This window comes from Otolemur garnettii, unplaced genomic scaffold (assembly GCF_000181295.1).
Source record: "Otolemur garnettii isolate 467f Iridium unplaced genomic scaffold, OtoGar3 scaffold00071, whole genome shotgun sequence".
Lineage (NCBI taxonomy): Eukaryota > Metazoa > Chordata > Mammalia > Primates > Galagidae > Otolemur > Otolemur garnettii.
Genome location: NW_003852466.1, coordinates 7542318 through 7567736, shown reverse-complemented (window position 1 = coordinate 7567736; position 25419 = coordinate 7542318). Strand labels below are relative to the sequence as shown.

General features: G+C 39.5%; 1 protein-coding gene across 6 annotated transcripts in view; it reads right to left on the bottom strand.

Moving 5' to 3' along the window:
* The window catches only part of RB1CC1 (RB1 inducible coiled-coil 1), a 101197-nt gene extending 76132 nt beyond the window's left edge, over positions 1-25065 (bottom strand). For 5 of the 6 annotated variants that reach the window (XM_023515398.1, XM_023515400.1, XM_023515401.1 and 2 more), the window contains exon 1: positions 24671-25065. The gene's annotated coding sequence lies outside the window, so the exon portion shown is untranslated. Of the gene's footprint in view, positions 1-8411; positions 8428-24670 lie in introns of those variants that run through there. The other variant, XM_023515399.1, reaches the window with a different exon arrangement.
* Positions 25066-25419: the final 354 nt, after the last annotated feature.

Genomic DNA, 25419 nt, shown 5'->3' with positions numbered 1-25419 from the left:
AAGATAGATGAATGGCTAACAAACATATGAAAAAATGCTCATTGTCCCTGACCATCAGAGAAATGCAAATCAAACCCACCCTGAGATTATCACCTAACCCCAGTGAGAATAGCCCATATCACAGAGTCTCAAAGCTGCAGATGCTAGTGTGGATATGGAGAAAAAGGAACACTTTTACACTGCTGGTGAGACTGCAAACTAATACAACCTTTTTGGCAGGAAGTATGGAGAACTCTCAAAGGACTCAAATTAGACTTCCCATTTGATCCTGCAATCTCAATACCAGGCCATCTACCCAGAAGAAAAAAGTCCTTTCATCATAAGGACATTTGCAATATGTTTAATCACAGCTCAATTTACAATCGCCACAATGTGGAAACAACCTAAATGTCCACCAACCCAGGAACAGATTAATAAGCTGTGGTATATATATACACCATGGAATACTATTCAGCCATTAAAAAAGATGGAGACTTTACATCTTTTCTATTAACCTGGGTTAAGCTGGAACATATTCTTTTAGTAAAGCATCACAAGAATGGAGAAGAATCAAACCAATGCACTCAATACTAACATGAAGGCAGTAGATGATCTAATACAAGGGGGGGGGTAGGGGAATGAGGGAGCAGGGAGACTGAAGGAGGGGGCAGGTGGGGGAGTCACAGTGTATGGCACACCTCTTGGGGGCAGGGCACAATTCTAAGAGGGACTTTACCTATTAAATGCAATCACTGTGACCTAATTCTTTGTACCCTCAATGAATCCCAAACAATAAAATAAAATTTAAAAAAATGAAAAAAGCACAATACTTGCAGCCAGGGAAAGGGGGCATAATAGTCATAAATGTGATACTTTCTAATATGTAGGCAGTGATAGGTACTTAACACATCTAGAAGAGAAGATGCATCAGAAGGTGCAGACCTAGAAAAGGCATGCAGATCTGAGAGATGTTAATGGAGGAAGCCAAAGAGAAGAAGGGAATCAAATGACTGTATTCAACAGAGATCTGTTGAATGAATGGGTTAATTTATTACAGATCACCAGTATAGGCTTTCATCTTTCATGTTAAAAGGAGTCATTCTGTTTTGTGAAAGATTAGGTAGCAAAAAGTATGGTGACTAGAATGGAAGGAATATTCATTCCTTCATTCATACAAATCCAACAAACACTAATTTATTTTTCTGTTCCAGGACTGGGTATTCAGTGAAAAAACTAGACATCACCTTTGCCCTCATAGTCTTTGGGAGAGGCATTAAACAAGAATAAAGTAAACATAACTTGTAGCAAATCCAAAAAAAGAGAAGAGGTAGGAAAAAGTACTTCAGATTTAGGTGATTAATGGAGGCCTCTATATACACAGGTTACATTCAAATGGGATCACTGGGATGAGAAAAGGCCTGTACTCAGAACGCAGGGGTACAGCAGTACAAGAAGACATCATTCTTGTGAGATTAAGCTTAGAATCTTAATAATCACTGTATTAATTTTTTTCTTTTCTCTTTTTCCTGTGAATATCATTTATCTTTTTGTTTTGATATAATTTTACAAATAGAGAAAAGTTACAAGAATAGTACAAAAACTCCCCGTGGCTCATTTACCCACATTCACCAACTGTGAATGTTGTGTATGCTCTACTTACTTTATCATTTGTGCCCCTGCACTCTGTGCATGTGTGTGCTCTCTATCTATATGTACAGACCCAGAGGAATATTTTTTCCAAAGTACTTAAAATTAATCTTTACAACATCCCTCTATTCATACATACTTCAGAATATGTACTCCCTAACAGCAAAGATATTCTCCCATATAACCAAGAAACATTTGTCAAATGAAACTTAACACTGATACACTATTATTATCCAAACCACAGTCCATAATTCAAATTACTGCCCAAATAATATCCTCTATAACTTTACCCCCAGATCCAGGATCCATTTCAGGATCACATACTGTATGCAAATCTATAATGTCTATTTAATCTTTGAAACTGGGACAAAGTTTATTTTTCATTTCATGATCTATGGCTGATATTGCTCTCAATCTAGCAGAGGCTTCAGAAATCATTAAAGAGTAAGGCCAGAGGGCTTGGCACCCTTAGTACAGTGGTTATAGCACCAGCCACATACACTGAGGCTGGTGGGTTCAAACCTGGTCCAGGGCTAGCTAAACAACAATGGCAACTGCAACAAAATACCCAGGCATTGTGGTGGGCGCCCATAGTCCCAGCTACAGAGAATCTTGCTTCAGAGAATTGCTTAAGCCCAAGAGTTTGACGTTGCTGTGAGCTGGGATGCCACAGCACTCTACTGAGAATGGTGGCATAGTGAGACTCTGTGTCCAAAAAAAAAAAAAAAAACCGAGTAAGGCCAGAGCAGTAGCACTCTGGGAGGCCAATAAGCTCATGAGTTTGAGACCAGCCTAAGCAAGAGCAATACCCCATTCTCTAAAAACAGCCTGGCGTTGTGGCGGTGCCCATAGTCCCAGCTACTCGGGAGGCTAAGGCAAGAGGATTGCTTAAGCCCAAGAGTTTGAGGTTGCTGTGAGCTATAATGCCCCAGCATTCTACCAGGGGTGACAAAAATAAGACTCTGTCTCAAAAAAAAAAAAAGAAAAGTCATTAAAGAGTAAAGATGACCTTATTCCATTCCTCTAATCCATTACTTCCAAGATGCTGAGAAAAACTCTGATAAGCTAGCAGCAAGGTGCCTTTGAACAAATATCAATCTTTTCATCTGATATTCATGTTAAGAAACACTTCAACCTCTGAAACCACAATCACTAACCAAAAAAAGCTGACAGATCTAAACTTCAGAGAATTTAGTTTGTCTGTACCTTTCATGAACAATTTAAATGATTTCAAGGACAGTTTTGATCACAGTGGCTCTAGAACCTACATTAAACTTGGACTCCACTATATAGGTATGCCTGATACTACTATTTGTCACTTAGCTCATTTTTCTTTCCCTCCCTCCTACCCTCTCTTTCTGAGACAGCATCTAACTCTGTCACCCAGTAGAGTACCATGGCCTCAGCCTAACTCACTCACAGCAATCTCAACATCTAGGGCTCAAGTGATATACTTGCCTTAGCCTCCCGAACAGTTGGACTACAGGTGCCCACACCACCAGACTAATTTTTCTATTTTTAGTAGACTTGGGGGTCTTGCCCTTGCTCAGGCTGATCTTAAACTCCTGAGCTCAAGTAATCCACCTGTCTCAGCCTCCCAGAATGCTAGGATTACAGGAGTGAGCCACAGTGTGCGGCCCATTTAGCTCAATTCTTAACAGCTCCTAGTGATGTTAAAGACAGTATCATTTTCCCATGTTTTCATCCACTGTTTATACATCTATAAGACTGGCAGCTTTGGCTTAGCCCCTGCAGCTCAAGCTACATACACTGGCGGGTTCGAATCCAGCCCAGGCCTGAAAAACAACAATGACAACTACAATCAAAAAAATAGCTGGGCATTGTGGCGGGCACCTGTAGTCCCAGCTACTTAGAAGGCTGAGGCAAGAGAATCGCTTGAGCCCAGTGAAAGTTGCTGTGAGCTGTGATGCCACAGCACTCTACCCAGGGCGGTAAAGTGAGACTCTGTCTCTAAGAAAATAAATAAATAAATATATAAACTGCCTGATCTTCATATACAAACTTCATGAGACCTTCTTTCAGAGATCTTTGAAAACCTGCAATAAGTGCATTTATTTCTAAGTAAAAATAAAAATTACATTTTAAAATATAATAAAGTTTGTGAACTTGCCACAGTGTGCCTACATTGGCAGCACTGTACAAACGGCTCTGTAAGGTTTCATAACCTTGGTATATCCTGTCTCATAGTAGTGCTCATGTTGAGGTGTGGTGGTATCTTACTGAGGGTTAGTCGTTGTCGTGTATTTTTGTGTGCCCTCATGAGAATGCTGGAGCCTGAGTTAGACCAAGAAAAATACATTAAATTTCTTATTAAACTTGGAAACAGTGAAAATGAAATCAGAGCTGTTAGTCCAAGCTTATAGGAATAATGCCATGAAGAAAACTGCAGTGTACAAACGGATTAAGTTTTTCTGAAGGGAGAGAAAACATCATTGATTAAGAGAGGTCAGGGCAGCCATTCATGGGCAGAACTTATGAAAACATTGCAAAACTTAGTCAAACTGCATGTCAAAATCGTCAGCTGACTGTGAGAAGCATACCAGACCCAATAAACATGAACAGAGAAACTGGTGGAAAATCTTAAATGAAAATCTTGGCATGAGAAAGGTATGTGCAAAAATGGTCTCAATGGAGCTCACCAATGAACAAAAACAAAGGAGAGTTGAAGTTTACCAAGCCCTTTTGGAGAGGGGAGATGACAATGTTTTGGGGGGCTACTGGTAAAACATGCTTGTCCCAATAGGACCCTGAAACAAAGTGTCAAAGTGCACAATTAGAAAGAAGGGAATTGTCCATGACCAAAAATATTCCCTTAGTCCAAATAAAGAGTCAAAACAACCTTGCTAATTTTTTTTTTTTTTTTTTTTTGCAGTTTTTCGCCGGGGCTGGGTTTGGACCAGCCACCTCTGGTATATGGGGCCAATGCCCTACTCCTTGAGCCACAGGCGCCACCATCCTAATCTTTTTTGATATAAGAGGGATTTATTCACATGAATTTGCACCAAATGGACAACAGCTAACCAAGTTTACTATTTGGAAGTGCAAAAAAGGCTAAGTGAAAAAATTAGATGATGACATCTTGAACTATCTGCCAACAATTCGTGGCTCTTGCATCACGAAAATGCACTAGCTCACTCGGCACTGTCTGTGAGGGAGTTTGTAGCCAGTAAACAAGTAACTGTATTGGAATACCCTCCCTACTCACTTGAGATGGTCCCTGACTTTTTTCTTTACCCGAAGATAAAGGAAATATCCAGAGGAAGACATTTTGATGATACTGAGGACAGTTCTAATGGCCATTCCAGAAAGAGTTCCAAAACTGCTTTGAAGGGTAGACTAGATGCTGGCATCAAGTGTACAGGTTCCCAAGGGGAGTACTTCAAAGTCAGCAAAGAGAGAGCACTTTATTTAGGATGAATTCATGGACTTCAGTGTCAGATCTCTTCTACTTTATTGTGTTTTATTCCTTAGTGATAATAATATTGTTGGCATAGAAATGTCTACTATTGACTGAAATATGAAGTATGGACTATAACCAAGTACATGATATTCTTTTTCATAAATCCTACTGTAAGAAAAATTAGTATTATTATCATGTTCCAATGACAAAACTAAAGCTTAAAGAAATTCACCTTTAACTAAAATATTAAATAAGATCCCTTACATGTGACTACATGTACCAAGCACCTCCTATGACTTGGTATTTTACTGTGCCTTTAGAAATCCCAACAATTTTTTCCCTTTACTAATTTTCTCCCTTGTGTGATCACTTTTAAATATTCACGTTTCCTTCTTTTTTTTTTTTTTGAGACAGAGTCTCACTTTGTTGCCCTTGGTAGAGTGTTGCAGCATCACAGCCCACAGCAACCTCAAACTATTGGGCTTAAGCAATTCTCTTGCCTCAGCTTCCCAAGTAGCTAGGACTACAGGTGCCCACCACCATGACAGCTGTTTTTTAAGAGATACAGTCTTGCTCTGGCTCAGGGTAGTCTTAAAGCTGTGAGCTCAGGGAATCCACTCTCCCAGACTCAGAGTGCCAGGCATGAGCTGTACTTTTCTAAAAAAAAAAAAATCCAAAAACCCCTTTCAATATTAGATAAGAAGAGTGGTATGGCAAAACACTTAAAAATGTGGCAAGGTCTTCAAATAAGGAAAGTCAGTCACCATTCAATAAATGGCATGAACTCAGATTCTGGGATAACGAGATTTTCCATTAATGAAAAGGTGACTCTTGACATGTAGCAGGGACTAGAAATTTTTCCTGGTTATCTCAGCAATGTGAAATTCTTTAGGAAGATATACACTGAAAGCTTTATAACTAAAGAAATGTTCATGAACCCGCCTTACAGAGCTGGCGGGAATCACTGACATTGCCCCCTCTTACCCACTCCATTCCCAGTGCCCAGGATGGCATCACAGTGGGGCCACCTACACAGAGGGGTCTATGGCTACTGGTGGCAATTGCAGAGCAGTGAGGAACAGAATCTCAACCCTAGAATAGACCTAACAGGTCACTTGGCTTCCTACCAGGCTTTCAGGAAGAAGTGTGATCCAAGATCTGCTCTCTGGGGGAAAAATAAAATGGTGTTAGCCTCTACTCCAAGGCTGCCAGGCCCATTCCTCTTAGGTGGTAGTTCCTCCAGATCCAGACAAAGTCTCCAACTGATGTCAACTGGGTGCAAAGCATGTCCACCACCCTGGGTAGCCCATACCCGAAATAATAGACAGGGTATTAGTTTTCTCTCTTGCTATATAAGCACCTACATAATAGCCTTGATACTGCTTCTGGGATAGCAAAGATTAAATTATCTGGAACTTTATTAAAAAAAAAAAAAACTTTCTGACTCTTTTAAAGCTTGAGCAACTGCAGGTATTTCAGTGACAGCAGCACATACCTCAGTGACTATCAGGCATCTAACAGCCACTAATTGAAGCCCCCTGCTAAGCCTATGCCATTCACAACAGTACCACCCTATGGAAATGACTGCAATAATAGCAAAGTCTTCCAAGAAGACAGGCCAAATTTCCCAATTTTCTTTCCAGCAGAGAATAGATTTGAGACAGGATTACAGAAATGACCAGTTCTTTGACTCATGAGAAAGGAGAAAGAGTAAGAAAAAAAAGTTTTTCATTACCTGCCTCCTGTCACTTAATTATTCTGAATATTCAAAATGTGGCTTTTCTTTCTCCTTAAAACTGGGTAACGAAAAATAGCAATGTTATAACAATTTAATGTTATTACTAGCTTTTAAAAAAGAGTTGCTATGAATTAATATGAAAATTGCAAAGACTCACAATAGATGAACATGCAAAGGCCATGAGTACCTAGATAATTCAAAAGGTTAACAAATGTGGAAATATTTGTAATTTCTCCAGTAATCAAATAAATACAAATCTAAAAAGAAGAATTTTTCACTCAAACAAGGTTTTAAAACTAAGATTTCAAGATTTTCAACCCAAAAGAAATAAAATGCATAAAGTAGAACCAACTTTAGAATATTAGTGTAAGCAAGAAATTTTTCCCTTTCCAGAAATTATATACTTCTTAGCTCTGCTGAAAAAAAGGCAGTGAAAACCCTAGAGTTTTAACTACTCATGGGACTCTAGGGAGTGAAGAATTAACCTTATCCCTCAAAAGGCCTGGCCTTTGCCCCCGGCTTTGGGGAGGTGATCTCAAAGCGCTTGGAAATGCCCTGATAGGATTGTTTTTGTTTGCCTGGGAGTTTTAGGCATGGATACTCTAAAAATAAGGGAGGAGGGTACTTTAAGATATAAATATCAGAGTAATTCCTATTTCCAGAGAATTGTACTCTTTGTGTATCTTCTGTGTTCTTTGTGTTTCTTCTGTTGTCTGATTTTAATTTGTTTTGCTACACAATAAAATTGTAGCTATAGTGCTATCCTAAGTTCTTTGAGCTATTCTAGTGAATTCTCTATTGGGAAGGTGGTCAGGGGGACCTACAAATTTGTAGTCAGCTGATCTGAAGTGAGAGTGGTTCTAGATATCACCAAACTTGTGCCCAGTACCTGAAGTTATACGGGACTGTTGCTTCTAACTCAACCCAGGTGAGCTGGCTAAACTCAATTACACACCCATATTGTGGTTTCTAAAAGGAATCTTTGGAAAAGTGGCTGATTCTAAAAGTACAAAGTAGAAAATATACCAATCATGTAAGCCTGGAACTTCTTAATATATCATAAAGCAAGGAGACTATCTCAAAGACTAAAGAGTCCGTACCAAAAAGGCCAAGAAACCAACTTTAAGTGGCTTCCACTGAGTCCAACTGGACAGTCTGAGGATCAAAAGAATGATTACAAATAACTAAATAATATCTAATACCTAAAAGTTTATATTTCATAAACTTCATACTGAAAAACAAAAACACTAAAACCCTTGGGGTTTAGTGGGACATATGACACATTGTGAAAACTGAAAAAGAAATGATATTAAGCACTCATCCTGTCTTTCCTACATGAAATGTATTTCATGATAATCAAATTGCTGATGTGGCAAAGTCCACTTATATAGAAAAATGCCAGCTAATGGTATCCAGATGATATACAGACGATCATTTTACAATGAAATAATGGATTTAAGTACCATTAAATGTTATAATAATTAAGAAAAATGTGATGGAAAAGTTTATTTTTTTTTTGTTTTTTTAAATTTTATTTATTTGGGGGGGTTATTTTATTTCGTTGCTTATTTTTTCTTTCTTTCTTTTCTTTCTTTCTTTTTTTTTTTTGTCGAGACAAAATCCCACCTTGTGCCCCTGAGCAGAGTGCAGTGGCTTGGTAGTTTACTGAAACCTCAGACTCCTGGCTTGTGGGCATCCCACTGCCTTAACCTCCAGAAGCCGCTGGGATTACAGGCGCTCACCGTGGCACCTGGTTGGAAAAGTTTATATTGGATAAATTAGGTTTACAAAACATGAACACAATGATCACTTGTCACTAGGCTCTAAGTGGGGCATTCTGATGTTAAATATTCCCTTATGTGATTCAACTGGATAGAGACCATCTATAAGCTTTCTTACCCCCTCCCCTACAACCTCAAGAAAAGTTAAACCTGAGTTTAATTAATCTTCTACAGCTATTGACAGATTCCAGCCTATAGGAAACGCGGGATATAGAGAAAAAACAAAAGTATTGTAAGAAAGCAACAAAATATGCAAATTCCATATGACAGTGACTTCTTTTTACAACAAATGAATGGCTTCAATAAAAAGCAGAAGAGAGGTGGCATCTGTAGCTCAGTGCCAGCCACATACACTAAAGCTGGCGGGTTCGAATCCAGCCTGGGCCAGCTAAAACAATGACAACTGCAACAACAACAATAAAAAATAGTTGAGCATTGTGGTGGGCACTTGTAGTCCTAGCTACTTGGGAGGCTGAGGGAAGAGAATCGCTTAAGCCCAAAAGCTGGAGGTTGCTGTAAGCTATGACGCCACACCACTCTACCCAGGGTGACAGCCTGAGACTTTGTCTCAAAAATAAATAAATAAATAAAAAAGCAGAGGAGATTGGAGGGAGACTTTTAATAGAGGTGTAAGAGACGTACTAAACAAATGCAATGTGTATAACTGTTTGGATCCCTAATCAAAACAACTATAAGACAGACACTTTGGGGACAAAATGTGGAAATCTAAATATGAACTGGGTATCAGATTATACTAAAGAATTACTATTACATTTATTTGGATATAATGGCATTTTAGTTTTTAAAAAAAAAGGAATTCTGAAAAACAATTTTGGGGTTTTTTTTGGAGACAGAGTCTCAAGCTGTCGCCCTGGGTAGAGTGCCATAGCATCACAGTTCACAGCAACCTTCAACTCTTGGGTTTAAGCAATTCTCTTGCCCCAGACTCCCAAGTAGCTGGAACTACAGGCACCCACCACAGTGCCCGGCTATACACACATATATATTTTTTGGTTGTAGTTGTCATTGTTGTGTAATTGTTGTTTGGTGGGCCCGGGCTGGATGTGAATCCACTAGGCTCTGGTGTCTGCGGCTGACACCTTAGCCACTTGAGCATCAGCACTGACCCAATTCTGAAAAATTAATGTGCAAAATGATACTTGATACTTGTTTTAAGTTAGTCCAGCAAAATTAAGAAAACAAAGGTTGGAAAGAAAGGACAGAGTTAGTTGTAAGTAGATGAATAAGATCAATAAAATTTAGGTACTTATTAAAGTAAACAGGATGGAATATTTGGTTCGCCATAAAATTCTCTTCACTTTTGGGCGGCACCTGTGGCTCAATGAGTAGGGCACTGGCCCCATATACCAAGGGTGGTGGGTTCAAACCGGGCCCTGGCCAAACTGCAACAACAACAAAAAAATAACCAGGCATTGTGGCAGGTGCCTGTAGTCACAGCTACTCGGGAGGCTGAGGCAAGAGAATCGCCTAAGCCCAGGAGTTGGAGGTTGCTATGAGCTGTGATGCCACAGCACCCTACCGAGGGCAATAAAATGAGACTCTGTTCCTGAAAAAAAAAAAAAAATTCTATCTACTCTCGTATATTTTGTAATTCTCTCTACTCTTGTATATTTCCATACTAAAATATTATAAAATTATAGTAATCATATTCAACTTTCGTGTTATAGGTGGGAATATACTGTAAATAACTAAGACAGTGGTTATCAACCTTCCTAATGCTGCAACCCTTTAATCCGGTCCAAAGAGGTCGCCACTCACAGGTAGAGAACCACTCAACTAAGACCTTTCTGGAAAGCAATTGGTATTTCTACAGGACAGGTATGTAAGGGTTTTATAATTTACCATTTCCCTTAACCCTATAACTGTACAACAAAAATATGTTCTATTAAAGTAATTGAAATATAATTAAAGCATATATAAGATACTCCATTACTTTTACTAATAATAATTATCCGGTGACTCATTCTTTATTCATATTCTAAGACAGGATTTAAAATGTCGTGGAGGTCGGGCACAGTGGCTGCTACCTGTAATCCTACCACCCTGGGAGGCCAAGGCAGTAGGAGCACATAAGGCCAGGAGTTCAAGAGCAGCTTGGGAAATACAGTGAGACTCTGTCTGAGCAAAAAAATTAAAAAATTAATTAGATGGATGTGGTGGCATGAATCTGTCTTCCTAGCTACTCAGGAAGTTGAGCTGGGAAACTGCTTGAGGCCAAGAGTTTGAGATTTCAGTGAGCTAAGATGGCATCACTGCTCTCTAGTGTAGGCAATGGAACAAGACCTTGTCTCAGGCCAAACATGGTGGCTCACACCTATAATCCTAGCAATCTGGGCGGCTGAGATGGGTAGATTGCTTCAGCTCAGGAGTTCAAGACCAGCCTGAGTAAAAGCAAGACCTCCATCTGGAAAAACAGTCAGGAGTTGTGGTGGGTGCCTGTAGTTGCAGCTACTTGGGAGGCTAAGGCAAGAGAATGGCTTGAGGTTGCTGTGAGGTATGACACCACAACATTCTAGCACTCTACCAAGGGTGTCAAAGTGATACTTCTGTCTCAAAAAAAAGATCTTGTCTCATTTAAGGAATAATTTTTAATAATGCTTGCATTGTTGAATAGTACATGCAATAAGACCATAAATGTGGAAAAAGAGAGAAAAAACAATCTAACCCTGACCTAATCCAAACAAGGTATAGATAAAACAAAATGGGTCATGAGATGATAATTACTTGAAAAAAAATGACAGCTACACATGACTCTCTCCTCTACTGCTCTGTGTGTGTCGCAGATAGAGTGATACCATCATAGCTCACTGCAACCTCTAACTTTTGGGCTTAAGCAATCCTCCTGCCTCAGCCTCCCTAGTAGCTGGGACTATAGGCCAGTACTGCCACGCCTGGGTTAAGTTATTTTTTATAGAGACCAAATCTTGAACTCTTAAGTTCAAGAAGGACCCTCCTACCTTGGCATCCTTGAGTGCTAGGATTATAGGTGTGAGCTACCAACTCTGGTTCTTTTTTGGGTTTTCAGTTTCCATAAGTATCAAATGGTAGCTCTATTTGAAAAAAGAAAAAAAGAAAAAAATGTCCCTAAGAGGAATTACAAAAACATTAGAACAAAACTTATACAACAATTCCAGAGTTTCTGTACCCCACCAACAGATTAAAAATGACTAAACAATGCCAGAGGAACATTTCACAAAAGTTCATTTTATGAAAGATGCATCTAGGAGTTACATGCATGCTAGAAATTATCTACATTACCTCCTCCCATAATTCATGCTACACAAAAATCTTTTAGTTTTCTTTATACCTATTGGTCATCTTTTCTCATATGGATGAAAGAAGTAATTGAAACACACTAAAATAAGTCATTCACAACTGTAAGACAAAGCTAAGAAATTTTCTTTACCCTAGTATCTCAAAGAAAATCAACATGTTCTTATTAAGTCTGGACCTGGCATATCATATCTGCAGGTATTCCAACAATATACAAGTAATGCCTAACACTCAGAGACTATGCAGACCACCCTGTATTCTTGGCAAGACATATACTTTATTAAGTGAAGTTAAAACAGAAATAATTGCAAATACAGTGAAAATCATGGCTTCCTTTAAGTAAGGATGAATACACAAAACATACAGCTGAAACTTCCATTTTGCACCAACACCGAACCGATACAAAAGATACCCTAGGTCAGTGGTTCTCAACCTTCCTAATGCCACAACCCTTTAATACAGTTCCTGTGGGTCATGACCCACAGGTTGAGAACCGCTGCTCTTGGTTTTCTTACTCTCAGCCTTATTGTTTAACAAAAGCCACAGTTATGAAAACGAAAATGTTTACCTGAGTTGAATTTTCCTGGACCTGTCCTAGATGATACCCAAAGTGCCTATCTACTCAAAATTCTTTAAGGTAAATTATATGGATAAGAATCTCCTTCTTGAAGAACTGTACGTTCTAAGCAATGTGTAAAAGGCCAGATCTGTAATAACAACAATAAGAAGGTTAAGAGTTCCATTACTTGCCTGCATAATAAGCACTCTTTCCAGTCAAAACAAGAGCGTATCATCTCATTACTATTCACATAATTGACTTTTCTATCACCTATGCCTCTTCATAAAGCTATCTTATCAAGTTCTCTCTTCTTTACCTCAATTCCTATACCACTAAAGTCTTAAAATAAAATAAAAACTTTCTATCTTGAGCTTTCAATCCTGGATTACTAATTTTTAAGTGGCATGTGATAGTTTCATAGCAAAGTATGATTGGTAAAGATTGGGGGGGGGGCTGGGTTTGAACCCGCCACCTCTGGCATATGGGCTGGCGCCCTACCCCTTTGAGCCACAGGTGCCACCCAATAAATATTTTAATACTTCATGGATTGGACACAAGGGAATAGAAATATGAAAGTGTGTAAGCACTTTTTGTAACTTATACAACAATTCCAGACTTTCTGTACCCCACCAACAGATTAAAAATGACTAAACAATGCCAGAGGTGGCGGGTTCAAACCCAGCCCCCCCCCAATCTTTACCAATCATACTTTGCTATGAAACTATCACATGCCACTTAAAAATTAGTAATCCAGGATTGAAAGCTCAAGATAGAAAGTTTTTATTTTATTTTAAGACTTTAGTGGTATAGGAATTGAGGTAAAGAAGAGAGAACTTGATAAGGTAGCTTTATGAAGAGGCATAGGTGATAGAAAAGTCAATTATGTGAATAGTAATGAGATGATACGCTCTTGTTTTGACTGGAAAGAGTGCTTATTATGCAGGCAAGTAATGGAACTCTTAACCTTCTTATTGTTGTTATTACAGATCTGGCCTTTTACACATTGCTTAGAATGTACAGTTCTTCAAGAAGGAGATTCTTATCCATATAATTTACCTTAAAGAATTTTGAGTTTACAGATTTTAACTGAAAAGCACAGCATGTGTATAAAATTAAGTAAATACTTTGGGCAACAGGATTAACAAAATATATACCTTTATGCTAATGTTTTAAATTATCTTTTATTTAAAAGAATTGCTTTTATTTTTGAGACAAAGTCTCACTATGTTGCCCCAGGGTAGAGAGCGGTGGAGTCACAGTTCACAGCAACCTCAAACCCCTGGGCTCAAGCAATCCTCTTGCCTCAGCCACCCTGAGTACTGGGACTATAGGTGAGCAGCACCTGGTACAGTTAGTTTTCCTATTTTTTGTAGAGACAGAGTCTTATTCTTGCTCAGATTGGTCACCAACTCCTGATTTCAAGTAATCTACCCAACTGGGTTTCTGAGAGTGAAAGGATGATAGGTGTGAGCCACAGCACCTAAAAGAAATGTTTTTAGACCTATATAAAGGAAAATTTTGTGTAATCTAAGTCAAAGTTATAAAATTTTATTGAATTGCATCTTCCCCAGCTGATCCATGAGACACATGGCTTTATTATCAAGGAAAAAAAAGGTAGATTAAAATTAAAAATTCTTCCTTATCAGTATACATCTGTAAACTTCCATTACCACATTTGCAAATAGGCTCATATGGCTGAAGTAAAATAGGTAGCACACCAACTTCACAGTGCATATTCCAAAAATGTTACCTAGGAACAGGAGCTAACTCTGTAACATATGTGCAACACAAAGCACTCAAAAGCATCTGCTGGCTCGGCGCCCGTAGCTCAGTGGTTAAGGCGCCAGCCAAATACACGGAGGTTGGTGGGTTCAAAACCAACCCGGGCCTGCTAAACAATAACAACTGCAACAAAAAAATAGGCGGGTGATGTGGCAGGCGCCTGTAGTCCCAGTTACTCGGGAGACTGAGGCAAGAGAATCACTTAAAGCCAGCGGTTCTCAACCTATGGGTGGAGACCCCTTTGGGGGTTGAATGACCCCTTTCACAGAGGTCAGCTAAATACATCCTGTATATCAAATATTTACATTACGATCCATAACAGTAGCAAAATTACAGTTATGAAGTAGCAATGAAAATAATTTTATGGTTGGGGGTCACCATAACATGAGGAACTGCTAAAGTGTCCTGGCATTAGGAAGGTTGAGAACCACTGGGTTAAGCCCAAGAGACTGAGGTTGCTGTTGATTGAACAGTTTCACAAGGCAAATGTACTCTCAGAATGCTATCAGTAGCAGCCTATGTAAGTAACAAAGCACAGTTCAAGCAGCTAATTTTTAGCAGTTTATTAGCCAACGCATTCCCCTTTACATTAAAAAGTAATCAATGTGGTTTAATGTGACTGAATGTCTTATGTTAGGAAGTACTTCCTAGTTCCACATTAACAATTACTAAGTCTCTGTACCCTTTCTTCTTCTTTATTTCCACTATAAATTGAATCCAGTGCTTACTGCTGCATACTTAGGCTCTGACAATTATCTAGCTCAGCCCCTTCTACCTGCAGATTCCAGCTCAAATCCATCTTGGAGGATACAAACAACTATCTTCAGTCCTCATTTCTCTTTTTGAGACCAGGTCTCATTCTGTCATCCAGGCTGAAGTGTAATCATAGTTCACTGCAGCTTAAAACTCTTCGCCTCAAGTGATGTTCCTGTCTCAGCTTCCTGAGTAGCTAGGACTATAGATGCACACCACTATGGCTAATTTTAGGCTAATTTTTAAACTTTTTGTAGAGTTATGGCTCTTGCTATATTGCCCAGGTTGCTCTTGAATTCTTGGCCTCAAAGCAACCCTTGGCCTCCAAAAGTCTAGGATTATAGATAAGAACCAGCACAGCTGGCCTGTTAAGTACTCTTTTAATGTTACTTTACTTCTTCAACTAAAAATGCTTAATAACATCCACTCAAGTATAAATTCCTTACACTGATATTCACTGTTTCCCTTCTTTGGCTTAATTACCAAGTTTAAACAGATCTCCTAAGCCAGAGGAGGCGGCTCACGCCTATAATCCTAGCACTCTGGGAGGCTAAGATGGGTGGATTGCTTGCACTCAGGAGTTTGAGACCAACCTGAGCAAGAGTGACACCCTGGCTCTACTAAAAATAGAAAAACTAGCTTGGGTGTTGAGGCAGGTGCCTGTAGTCCGGAGGGCAACAAAGTGAGACTGTCTCAAAAAATAAAATAAAAATAAACAAAGCTCCTACATGTAAAGTGACCAAGTCTTGTTTTTTCATATCTCTGCTCATCTTATTCCGCAACTTCCAATTTCTTTTTTTTTTTTTTAAGTGACAAAGTCTTGCCTTGCTAAGAGCACTATGGCATCACAGCTCACAGCAATCTTCAGCTCTTGGGCTTAGGCGATTCTCTTGCCCCAGGCTCCCAAGTAGCTAGGACAACAAGCACCCGCCACAACACGTGCTTATTTTTTGTTGCAGTTTGGCTGGGGCCAGGTTCGAACCCACCATCCTAGGTATATGGGGCAGCGCCCTACTCTCTGGGCCACAGGCACAGCCCAACATGACTTCCAATTTGTAACTAACAATTCAAATATTGTCACAAAGTCTTCCCCAAAGTACTAGCTGTCAATGACCTGTTCCTGAAGCACTTACAGCTCAGATTTAAAATCCCAACTAACCATGAAACAGTGCTTTTATCCAAAACATAAATAAATGCCCTGCTATACTTTTTTTTCCTGCCACTTGCTAAATACCTTACATTGCCTCAACTGTATTATAAACATCTTAAAAAGCCCTTGGTCCTACAATATACCATACTTTGAAACACAGTGGGCAGTCAATAAATAAATTTGAGGCCAAAACTCTGGCTAACACCTACTACAAGAACCAAAACTGTGAAATCAGAAAGAAAATGATCAGAAGACATAGTTTATGTATAAGTACCTATACAGGGCGTCCATAAAGTCTGTGTGCACTTTACAATGTAATACTCTTTAAATTGCACCCTGTCTACTAGGTATCAAAATAAGATGATTCAATTAGGTTGAATACTCTGCTTTCCAAGTAGTAATTGCTTAAAACATTAAGCAAAGGGGCATTTATTTGGTTACCCTAAAATAAAAAACTTGGGCAAAAATAAGAGATCTGGGTTTTAGGACTAAATTAACTTCATGTCTTTAGTCCTGTGATCTTAAGTTACTCAATTTTTCCAAATCTTGATCTCCTCATCTGAAAAAAGAGGTACACGAGATGATTCTTCCAATCGTCTATAAAATGCCATACAGTCAAATTATACACCAAACCCAATTCTAACATATAGTCATTGAAACAAATATAAATTTAAAAAATTTACTTTGTGTGCCAATGACCAAAGAGAAAAAGCATGTGCTATCTGCTTTCTAAAAGTGCAATCATATAAAATGAACATATGCAAAAGTTACACTAGGAAAGAATGACAAGAATTTATGTAAAGATGCCAAAAGGGGGGGGGAGGACATGTGAAATCAAGTTCCAATTAGAAATATATCCTCATTGATCTAAAAAACTTAAAGGAAAAACTTAGTAAACCACTTATTTTTAAAAAACAATGATTATTTTTTTTTAATTTTCTCTATACATATACATGAGTTTACTTAGTTTCCACTTTTTGCCTTCACAAAATTTAAAAAGCTTAAAATTTAATAACAATAACAATATTTAAGATAAGGACTAGACACAAAAACCTCCTTAAGAACCAACAAAGATAAATACATTTGGAGAAGAAATCAGACGATTGCTACAACGAAATATTGAGCAGTAACAATAATGCAAAAAAAGTAGCATTCACATTGTCAGATAAAAGTATGTCTACCACAGAATGCTTTGAAAATAATGATTTTTTTACAAAACAATGACTTTAAAAAGTCAATCCTTTATTAAACTGAGACTTTGGACTTTCTTATTATGTACATTTCCCCCTATATGAAATCTATTAATCCCATAAATGAATTTCTATGATCTAGAATTAGTTACTACATAAAATTATAAGGTACAAGGATAGAAATCAACTGTTGTTGAATAAGAAATTTTCGCCTCATTTGTGTTTTTGAAAAAAAAGAAATTAACTTTATAAACCATATATCAGTGGTTCTCAATCTTCCTAATGCCACAATCTTTTAATACAGTTCCTGCGGGTCATGACCCACAGGCTGAGAACCGCTACCTTATATAAATATAAGCCTAGTACGTTAAGTATTGCTTTTCACCAAAAAGTTAATATTCCTAAAATGTAACATCATGCTCATTTTACATAAAAATCTGTTATAACTAAACCATTCTTAATATTACACAAGTTAACACAAAACAATTCTGAAAAGTAACAACTTAGTGATGCTACAATTAGTGCTTCAACAATTGATGCAATATTTTCTTTTTTTTTTCTTTTGAGTCAGAGGCAGGAGAATCGCTTGAGCCCCTGAGTTTGAGGCTGCTGTGAGCTGTGACACCTCAACACTCTCCCAAGGGCGAAAGCTTGAGACTCTGACTCAAAAAAAGTTTGTTCAGATACATACTGATTAGTGATATATTTATTATTCAGTAAGAAAAGCAAGTTATAGAATATACCATAAGATTATGTTTGCAGATGTTATTTTTCATAACTAATGCAGAGGGCTGTATGTGTATACACAATCATTTTAAAAGTCTAAAACAAATTAACACCACTCTTTTCAACGCTAGCTATCTCTAGATGCCAGACTTTAATTTTCTGATTTTCTTAAAAATTACACTTGTAGTCTGAGGGGAAAGCTTATATCCATTTTTAAAAAGAAAACAAGGATGACACTCTATGCATTACAAAGAAATAATCTGAATTTGCTGCCCTAGAAGTGCTGGTCTAACCAAGAGAACAAGACAAAGCTCCCCATCTGTTTTCCCTTTCAGCCCCCAATCTGAGTCCCACCAGAGTTCTGCCTCCCCATACATAAGTCTTCCCCAAATGGTTATTCACATCAAGTTTTTCAATAGCTATCTTTATGTATTTATATCAGAGAGAAAAGAACATGAGGTTTAGAATAAAAAGACTGATTTCTAATCCTGCCCATTCTGACTATGCAGTCTTGAGTGACTGCATCTAGTGCAAAGATTAAAGCTTTAAAATTATGACTTTAATCTCCAAGATCCAAAAACTTCCTATAGAATTATCACCAACTACTCCCCTACATGAATTCCAGACCCTCACTTTACATATTCCTGCCAAGTAAACTTCGAACCATCTCTTTCTTATCTGTATTTTACTCATCCTTAAAAGTCCAAAAGTATGGTCCTACTACCACTTCAGGGAAGTTGTCCCCTATCACAGATGGTCCACAATCTTCTTTTACCTTCCTCTGAATTTATAGAGTTCTTAACTAGTGATAGTATGGTAGCAAGAATTATTTTACACGAGGGGAAAAAAACATATCACACATCATGAAACATTTGGTCCTTCTGGGTCCTTCTGGGCAACAGTCAGGTACAAATGTGGGCAAGAAGGGAGGTGCATTTTTAAAAATACTGATCCCCCTGCATATAATTTAAGATGTATAGGGATAACATGAATGAATCCACAGGAAAAGAATTAGAAATGATCATGAATACTCATGAAAAACTAGCTATGCAACTTATCAACTGGAGGTTAGTTTACAACTTCGACAGTATCCGACATTACTGTCAACTACTATAATATATTCAAAACTTAGAATTAGCTTCTTTATATAGGAAGATAATGGCAGAAAACTCCCGCTGATAATTTGACTTTCCAACCTGATATTCATTCACTAATAGACCAATATATTTGGGGATGGAGGGTGAGGCATCTACCATAAGCCAGACACTGTGCTAAGGTGGCTTGGAATACAAATACCTTCAAGCTACTTTTAAGTAGAACACATGAGACTTGGGCGAACTCAATAAAGTGGACTAAAAGTTTCATTTAAAAAAGGCAATTGGGAATCATTTTGTCTGATTTTGAATTCTGTAAACTGCAATTTTATCTCACTGAGGGGGTCACTAGCTGCTGCATCAATGCAAATGATGTCCACTACAAATGGAGTGCCCAGGTTGCCCAGGGACTGAAAACTAGGTGTCATTCTCCCCAAATCAAATGTATTCTCATCTGATCCTACCCTTTCTCTGCCAAGAGGAAAGAAGAGACAGAAAGAAGGAAACACGAGTAGGTCAGGCATCTGCTTCACACGTTCCCCAAAAGAAAACCTTCTTCGTAAGTGAAGGGCCTCCTAAATGTATGCCATACCTACAATTAGACAAGCAACTCCATGTAAGAATAGTACCAAAAGAATGGAGATAGCTATTTAGAAAGTTAGTTCACCAAAGACAACAAACTGGGAGACAGAAATAACAGAACAGGAATATTTTTCAGTATTTTGAATAATTACGAAAACCTCGTAATTTTTTTAAAATTTCAAAATATCAAGCGGTACAAGTGTTTTCTTTGTTTGTTTTTGTTACATGGATAGTTTTTACGATGTTTAAGTCAGGGATGTTAGTGTGCTCATTACCTGAACATGGTTCATTGTACCTGACAGGAAGGTTTTTACCTGTCCCCCCCCCCCGTTACTTAATTTCTAATGTCTTTTACTTCTCTTGGGAATATATTCAAACCAAAAATACAAAATGGTTTGGAGTATACTCTTTAGATTTTTTCCTCCTAGATAGACAGGAAGTATATGTATGTATCTAATTTGGTTTTATAAAAATGAGATTTCGCCATGCATAAACCACTATGCACTGCTCTTGGACTGCACAATATATCAAAGAAATCTTTCTCTATCAGCACATACCCATTTTGCCATTTTGGTGTCCTGCTATTCATAAAAAACTACATAAAAATAATAATTTTGGTGAAAAATTTTATTTATAATGAATACTGAGTAAAAAATAAAAGCATTAAATTTCTACATAGCAAATATTTAATTAGCATGATTGAATTAAGACCAAGACTATCTTTAAAACAGCAGTATCTAAAAAACCTGCACGTATCTAGCATTTGCAGCAAAACAATTACTGGAAAATTAACTGAATTGGTGTATCAACAGATACGCTGGACAGTTACTGACAATTATTACTGAAGAATAAAAATAGAAAAAATGATCTAGATAGTCCCAAATCAGCAACAAAAAAATGGAAATGGATCATAGCATTTTCGTCCTTCGGCATAATTACAAGCCAATAAAACATGAGAACTGCAAACAGCAGAATCATGAGTTGAAAAACTGTTATTTCACAATTTTCAGACCACTCACCAGGCAGCTGTGAGAGCAGAAAGAAACGAACCAAGTAACAAAAAAGGGTGCCTGTAGACAAGCAGAACCTGAACTTCACAGATGGATACAAAGAAATGTCAGCCTTTCAGAGCCCTGAACAATGGGGGGTAGTTTACAAGCAAATAAAGTTTAGTAAGTCCATAATAATGAAAGAACCTGAGAAATGTGATAAGTAATCGCTAAATCCTTTTACCTACTACCTATGGCAGTTAGATTGAGTCTGACTCTTTAGTCTAACTCTCCACAATCTCCCTGTCTAACCTTTTATATTCTACCACTCTAAAGCAGTCTGCATTTGTCATCTGCCTTCTTTAAAATTTCCAGTCACTATTTCCTATAAATAAAAAACATACATAGTGCAGTGCCTGTGGCTCAGTGGGTAGGGCACTAGCCCCATATATCGAGGGTGGCAGGTTCCATCCCAGCCCCATGTAAACTGCAACAAAAAAAAAGCTGGGTGTTGTGGTAGGTGCCTGTAGTCCCAGCAACTCAGGAGGCTGAGGCAAGAGAATTGCCTAAGCCCAGGAGCTGGAGGTTTCTGTGAGCTATGACACCACAGCACTCTACCGAGTGCAACAAAGTGAGACTCTGTCTCTAAAAAAAAGAAAAAAAACATACATAGTCTCTCTCGTTGACTGTTACACTGCTGAAGCTAATAGTATGTGCTTCAGCAGTTCAATTAACATTTCAATAAGGAGTGAACGAATCTGGCTCCAACTACTTTCCTGCCTTTGCTGGCAACTCACCTCTATGCATTAGTACATGCAGGGTTAGAATACATTACAGTTTCCTTGCTAAGACAAAGTCTGAATACCTGTAGAGCTTCCCAATTCCCACTCCTTTCCCCCCTACCTCCTACCAGTTCAGCTTAGGAATCTCTTCAATTTTTGCTGCATGTGCCATGCATTCAAGTGTCTTCACATTTACTGTTTCTTCTGCCAAAAAATGTCCTTTCATAATACAGTCACACATTTAGTTCCCATACTCCTCCTGGGTCTTCACCCAAAAGTCGATTAGTGGGAGGAGGTATAAAACCAGATGATCAGCAGGTACAAAAATATAGTTAGATAGAATGAACAATATTTGATAAAACAACAAAGTGCAAAAATAACTAAACAAATGAAATTAGAATGTTCATAACACACCTCCCCCAAAATGGTAAAATAACCCAAGGTGATGGATACTCCAATTATCCTGATTTGATTAATTCATACTATTATGCCTATATCAAAACATCATTATATACCTGATAAAGATATACAGCTACTGTGCACCCAGAATGATTAAAAAGAAAAAAAGTAAATCAATGAGGTGTTCCCAAGCCACTGTATCCAAGGTTTCATCGTTCCAACCATGACAATCTATATCCTCCCCTTACCTGCTTTATTTTTCTCCGTAGAAATTATCAGTCTCTTACTCTCTGTTTTCAATTAAGAGATTTGCTTTGTTCACTGCTGAATCCCTAGCACTTCTAGAGCAGTGCCTTGCAACCAGTTGGTACACAATAAATACCTATCAAAACTCTGTGAGGTGCCCAGGACATTTTTAAAGATAGGTGAAGTGATTTATCCACATCTCTACTACTACTTCTCCCCCAAATACTCTCCTATACCCTATAAAAATCCAAATCCCAGCTCAGCACCTGTAGCTCAGTGGCTAGGGACCAGCCACATACACTGGAGCTGGTGGGTTCAAATCCAGCCTAGGCCTGCCAAACAACGATAACTACAACCAAAAAACAGCCACGTGTTGTGGTGGACACCTGTAGTCCCAACTACTTGGGAGCCTGAGGCAAGAGAATCGCTTAAGCCCAAGAGTTTGAGGTTGCTGTGAGCTGTGAAGCCACAGCACTCTATGGAGGGCAACATAGACTCAAAAAAAAAAAAAAGTTCAAATCCCTCCATATCAATTTCCAATAATACTCATAATTGTTTTTATGGAGACCTCCAACTTCCTTTTTTTTTTTAATAGGGCAAGAACAATTTCTGAAGCAATCTTACTGTAGTCACACAAGTGGTAAATAAAAGGATAGTAAATGTGCGTAGAAAGAAATTGCTACATTTTCACTTGAGTTTCATGGGCCAGTATCACTACAAAAAAAACACGTGTAATTAGGTTTAGAAAAATCATTACTTGAATGAGAACATTTTCCTAGCCATTCTTTAAAAAAAAAAAAAACTCATAAATCACACACATCTGCAAAGTGAAGATGCTAAAACATGTGCTGCATGAAGACAAATTTAAAAATAACCTAAAAATCAGAGGCCAAATAAAAGCTTTTCTCAGGTTTACATAATTGAAATCTAGGTTCAAAACTGTGCCTTTCAAAAACAAAAGTCTTGTGTCCACTACTCTTTTGGCTTTTATGAATCTTATTTGCTAAGTTAACCTGCATAGCATTTTGATCTTGTGTTTATTGGTAAGGGCCAAAAAAACCTCAGAATTAAGAGTACTGCTTCTTTGTCTTCCCTATCATAGAATAAGAAACATGTAAAGAATTAGGCCCATAAATAACAACTTGATTAACATAAAAAATTCAAAATAGTTTAAATAAAATTATCTGTAAAATGCAGCCTGAGTCCATATCCAATTTCCATCAACAGAGATCTATTAACATAAAACATTATGTGCCTAAAGCATCACTAATATAAAAATCTAGGTTTTGAACACAATCGTAAACACTAAAATAAAAACATCACAGGCACCTTATGCAGAAAATAAATTCATCAATTCTATATTTTGTTATTACATTAACAAAAATATTTTCACACCCCTAGGAACGGTCAGCTTATAGATCCAATGATCCATAAAATAAAATATGCCACTTCGATCAGTAGTCCTCTTTTTTTCATGGTAATATCCGGGTCAGAAGTGGAAGAATGTCCTTTTTATGTTCTATTGAACTATAATAACATCCTTGTTTAAACATAAATTTATGTCTATTTAATTACAAGTCTCCCAAATTGGTAACTTAAAAAACCTTCGGATAAATCATACAAGCTCCACCAACACACATAATTATACAATGAAATAGTTAGCAAATAGGCACATTTTTGTACCTTGAAGAGTACATTCCCACCTAGCTGTATGCTTTGGAGTAAAATGACTCTTTACCAACAGTGACCACATTAGTGTTCCTTAGCACCCAGACACATACCACTTTATGGTAGGACCACACTTGAAATAGTTAACGATGGATACAACTAGATTAAGAGACCATAAACAATAAACACTGCCCATCTACGAGGCAGGTAAAGAAACTATAGAGACAGTCCATTCAGAAGCTGCCATTTCTCCCGTTAATGTATTTTTTGTTTTTGCTAAGCTGTGAAATCCGCTTGCACACCCATCTAAAAACTATCAGTGGGGCGGGCGGAGGCTGAGTCATTCCTAGGAGTAACTTTATACCGATCCTCGCACTCTGGGGTCGGGACAAAGATATCACCTCGCTGTTCCTCCCGGTCTGTGCGTTTCGTTCGGCCTCTGCCCAACACCAGTCCATTAGCAGTGAGCCTTGGCAGCGGTAACTACGAGTTAAGGATGCGTCCCGGTGGGTCTGAGCGTCTCACCCTCAGCCGCTCCCGCGACTCGGCCGGGTGCTGCCCCGAGGCGCGCACACGGAGGGCTCTCGGGGTGGCTGCCGAGGGGGCCGCACGCAGCCCCTCACCGAGGGAGCCCGACCGCACACCTCCCGCAGCACGGGGAGGCACCGACTCCAACCGCTTTTGTGTCCAGGGGCCGTCGTACCAGGAAAGCAGCTACAGGCCAACACCTGGCGGGGCCGGAGGAGCCGGGGGTCGCAGGCGCACACACCTGCGCGCGGGCCGGGGTCGGGCGGCCGAGACCCCGTGCCCCCGGCCCACTGTGCCGAGGCCGGCCGTGCGGCAACTGTGCCCAGATGGGGGAAGGGGACGCGGGCGGCGGCAGCACTTACCCGGCAGCGCCTCCTCCTTCGCCGGCGGCAGCAGAACAGCCAACGACCCCCGACACCATCTTCCGCCGCCGCCTAGTCCTCGGCGGCGGCTACCAACCGCCCATTCGGCACCGCCAACCGACTCAACCGCCGGCGTCCGGGGCGCCTATCCGCCCGCAGCGGCCCCGAACTCCAGCCGGGAGGGAGGGGTCGGGGCAGAGATGGACGCTATCAGGCCCCTCGGCTCTGGGTCTGGGGCCGGGGGACAAGGGGCCGCGGCCAGTCAGAGCCGAGGGGCCCTGTCAACTGAGGGACCCCGAGGCAGCACCGAGGGCTCAGCAGGGCCGCGGACACCGCCGCGACTGGGTTTGTTATTGTCGACTCCGTCTCTTCCTCCGCGGAGCATGCCGGGAAACGGCTGGCCGGGGGGAGGGGCGCGCCTAAAAAAGTCGTCTGCGCAGGTCCGGAAGTCAGCGGGCTGATGGGAAGTGGGCGGCTCCGCCTCCCGATGCTTTCGTCCGGTAGGGCAAGTTGCCTGTCCTGTTCTGAGCCTGGGAGATTTTTCTGGGCGGCCTGTTGTGGTGCTAGCCGCCGTCCCGGCGCGGACTTTCCCAAGGTGAGCCTGACCTTCCTTGCTACAGCGAGTAGGCCCGGGAGAAGGCCCACCGCTAAATTTTGGATCATCCCCACAGGATAGAAAGCTCGTCCCCTTCAAGCCTGTCTCGAAGGAGTGGGGCCGGCAGAGGGTCTGGTGTCCTCGTAGCCTGTCC